This window comes from Protopterus annectens, chromosome 10.part0, assembly GCF_019279795.1.
Source record: "Protopterus annectens isolate FY-2018-M chromosome 10.part0, PAN1.0, whole genome shotgun sequence".
NCBI lineage: Eukaryota > Metazoa > Chordata > Ceratodontiformes > Protopteridae > Protopterus > Protopterus annectens.
This window is the reverse complement of record NC_056744.1, coordinates 228,222,520-228,227,098: the sequence shown is the minus strand read 5'-3', so window position 1 is coordinate 228,227,098 and position 4,579 is coordinate 228,222,520.

The following is a 4,579-nucleotide window of genomic DNA, read 5'->3' as shown; positions in this document are numbered from 1 at the left end:
CACACTGTACCCCCCCCCCTTAGCAACCACTACTCACTGTCCATGTTGTCTTCTGTATGCCATTGACTATAATGGCAGAATAGTGATTTTGGTTAGAATGCTTTTTTTGGGGCATTTTTTTTTTTAGCCCGATCCCATTTGCGCACCACTGCCCTATGCTTAAACAGCTGAGATCTGCTAAAAAAAATAAAAGTTGATTTTTTTTTTTTTAAGCTGTTTTCAATGCCATTGACCTTATACCTGGCCATTGGCATGCTTCCTGACTGATATGCGACCTTTATTTGGAGCTGTCACTGCTCCATTTTGGAATTTGCAGAAATGTACCCGGTTACTAACCAAGGACATTTCTGCAGATTACAGTAGTCCTGCACGGCCGGTTTCAGGCTTCCTGGATCACAGATTCACCTCATTTGCATGGATTTCTCCTGCAAATGGGGTACATTGCATACAGGGACTGAGTCTGTGCAGGACTAGTGCAGGAGCGTTAGTGCACAACCCTACAGTCTATTCCTGGATCTCATGACAGACATATTGCCTGCTAGAGCTCCTGCACTAATCCTGCACACAGTGCAATGCTTGCAGAATCCGGGGGATTGTATAAAACCTTATATTTAAGTATCATTTGTCAATCCAATTTAAATAACATTGCTATAGTATCACCTATTCTAGTAGTTTATTATTAGATTGTATGCTAACACTAAGAGAACCCACAGCACCCCAGATCACTTTATAATATTAGCCAGCCACTGAGTTATCCAGAATCAATATTTTAACATCACTGAAATGTTTTGAAATTTTCACATTAAATTAAAATTTTAGTATTTGAATTAAAAGTCATACAATTAATTTTAGCTACATGCAAGTTCCAGATATATGGAGAAAGGTAATGGCTATGAAAAGTGTAAATGCCCAAAGACAATGAAAAAGGAGCAGCTATTGAAAAAAAATGCATGCATTAGATTATCACAGGGGTTATGTCCCTTCCCATATGAAAAATAAACTGTTTAGGCAGGATAGTATTAAGTGTAGAATATTAGACAACTATATGCAAAACATATGTACAAATACCGATTTTGTAAATGTTGGTAAGAAATCAGTATGATCTTTTGAAATGAGCTATAAGAGGATATTTATTATTTGAATGGTACATGGAGGCTGATGTGAGCTGTTTTTTATTAGCAGCCCACCTTTTCCTTCAGCCTCTTGCCTCATAATATGTTTGGGCATGCATTAATACGTATACCATGCATACCCTCCTTGTGGCTTATTGCTTACTTGGTAAAGGATGGCTTAAGGCCAGAAAGCTAAGCCACTGTGTATGCTAACCATGGGAGCCTGTGCATGTGTATTTTATTTTCCTTGACAGTCTGGAACATTATTACTACCCTGTATTAGGTCAACAAACACCTCCAAACTATTATTGCACGTTAACTTTGCACATTTGTTTATATGGCTTTGTACCGGCATCAAATTCACAGCTCTGACATTGAGAAATTAATAAGAGGCTGAGACAAACTGGCCTGTGATTCTGATAGTTGAAATTTTAGAGCATACAATTATAACATCCAAGTGGACAGAAGACAAGACAATTTATTCTGTATTAAGACCATACCTGGTGACTGTTTGTTAAGGACCTGTAAATGCATTTATTTACAGTGTCATATACTTTGTGCAGCATTATTAGACATTTGCTGCAGGAGGGTGGAGCACTACCTCAGCAAAGGTATGAAACATTGCACTGGTGTTATGGCACTGTTATTTTCAGAAACTGGCATTACTGAACACCTGATATAAAATGGATCACACTCCCCTGTTGAAAAACTGTTGGCATGTATTATGGTCTTCCTGTCTATTCATGTTATATATATGATAGTAGCAAAGTAGCAGCTACAAATGGGATCAAGTGGGAAATTCTGGAAGTGCTGAGTATAAAGTTATTGCTATAGATACATAGAGTTTTTACTGGATTTTTATCTGAAGTGGGAGCAACTGTTTTCTGAATGGGAGTCTGTGTGCGTTTTTCACACATATTATGATATTATTAACATCAATTCAACAGGCAATGCTTGTGTGGAGTTATGTAACATAACTTGTATAACAGTTTGAAATGTCAGGACCTGCTATAGTGACTCCTGCAATATATAACCTGAATGGCCAAAAGAACAGACTTCCATATATTAAGTCAATATGCCATTTCTCAGAATATTCCCTTTTTTACAAGGTATAGCGATCTTGGAGTTAGTATATATAAATTCAGGGGTGTGGGGGTGCAGGGGGGCTTGGCTCTCCTTCCAGAAAGATGTTTTAAGTTGAAGAGTGATTTTCAAGATTCATTCTTCTCCAGGTTTTTGTTTTTGTTTTTTTTTTTTGGCTTTTTGGCACTCAGCATTTCAAGTGCCAGCACATCAATAGGAAGCCTTAATGGATGGATCTGTATCCATGCTGTGGACTAGGTAATACAATGAGATGCAGGAATGCATTTTTGTAGTTGCAACCAAAAATATCCTAGCAATATTGCCAATAGGTTGCTATTCCAAGTATTTCTTGAAAGACAATATTTGATCTATGAATTATGCTGTGGACGGAGGAGTGCAACATCAGTGGTATGGTATATTCTCATAATATTTACATTATTTCATATGATGTAGCGATACATGCTAGTTTCAGAGGACATCTCTTATGTGGATACTGTAATTCAATAATTCTATAAAATTTCAAATCATAGCATCATCAACATGCTAATCCGACAGATAATGATATTGGAGCTTGTATTTACCTTGCTAAACATAGCGAGTTGCAACAATTCCAGTATCCAACAGTACCTACCTACCGACCAACAGCACAGATTTACACAATCATGTCAAATGCTACTACAGTCTTTCATTTGAGTCTTAACTCTACAACAGCTCATTCATTCATGTACTCAAGTTACAGTACCTTAAACACAAATATCCAAACTCTTCTATCTACCAAACCAAACTAAAGCATTTACTCCCTAAACAAACTAAACTAAGATACATGATACATAGACTATTCAGTAAACTAACCAAATGCAAGGAAAATCTCACTGTTCCTAGCAACACCTTCACCCTTCCTCTCTCTTCCAAACCACTTCTTCTGGAATCACAATCTAGTATGTTAATGTAAGAAGTACATGCAACAAAAAAAACAAAATTAAATGAACGGGTATCTGGGTATCAAAATATTCTCCAATATACTATCTGTCCCAGAGATTTTGTTAAAACCTATGATGAAAGAAGAAGAGGAGCCCACCCTAGAACAATAAGAGCAGAACTAAGGAAAATGAAGTTAAGGGAAGCAGCAGGCCCAGACTAGGTGATGGCAGATATAATGAACATTTTGGGTGAGTTAGGGGACAGATGACTTCTGATGGTACTCATAGCAGGATGGAAAGAAAGGCATATCCCAGATGACTGGAGAATAAGCATACTAGTTCCCGTGTACAAAACAAAGGGGGAATTTACATCTGTGAGCAGTACAGAAGTATCATACTCCAGTCACACTGCAAGAAAGTTCTAGAGAGGGTGACTGATAAATGCATATGCAGAATAGTAAAATATAAAATGGGAGACAAATAGTTCAGATTCAGATCAGGATGTTGTACAATTGATCCAATGTTTACAATTATTCAGATCGTTGAGAAGAATCTAGTGATGTGGAAAGAATCCAATTGGCATTCCTAGACTTGGAGAAAGCATATGACAAGGTCCTAGGAAAGCTGATTTGGGTGGTTCAAGTCCCAGAAAAATTGGTAGAATTAGTGCAGGTCATGTACAAGGATCCAGTGACACAAATATGAACAGCTGACTGACAGAATGGTTTTCAGTGGGAATGAATATGCATCAGGGTTCAACTCTGAGCCCACTGCTGTTCATACTGGTGATGGCCTACATTAGCAAACAGGTCAGAGGGGACAGATCAGGAAAGCTGCTGTATGCAGACAATGTGGCATTATAGCCGGACTCTGAACAAGAACTTCAAAGGATAGGGGAATGGAATACAAGCTGAAGGTACACGGGATGAAACCGGGTGCAGCTAAGACAGCTGTAAGGCAAATGGGGGAAACAGAAGAAGATGAGAATTGAGATAAAAGGGAAAACAGTGGAAAAAGTTAACAGCTTCAAGTACCTAGATGGGGTAGTTGAGAAGAAAGAAAATCTGAATGAGGAAGTTAAAGCTAGAATGAGAAGGGCTGCAGCCAACTATCACAGAGTGTCAGGGGTTGTGTATGACAAAAGAATGCCAAAGAAGCTGAAACTTAAGGCGTAAAAGACAGCGGTGTGACCAGTACTACTCTATGGTGCAGAAACCTTGGCAGTGAAGGTGATGGAGATTAAGTGTCTGAGATGGGTGACATGATGCATACTATGAGACAGATACAGAAATGAAGAATCAGGGCTGAAGTCCAAGTAGCACCAGTTACTGAGAAGGTCAAAGAGAATGATTATGGTGGTTCAGGCACATGTGCAGTAAAGCAGAAGATAATTTTGTGAAGAAGATTTGGGACAGACAGGAAGAAGGCAAGAGGAAATGAGGGGATCCAGCAAAGAACTGGATG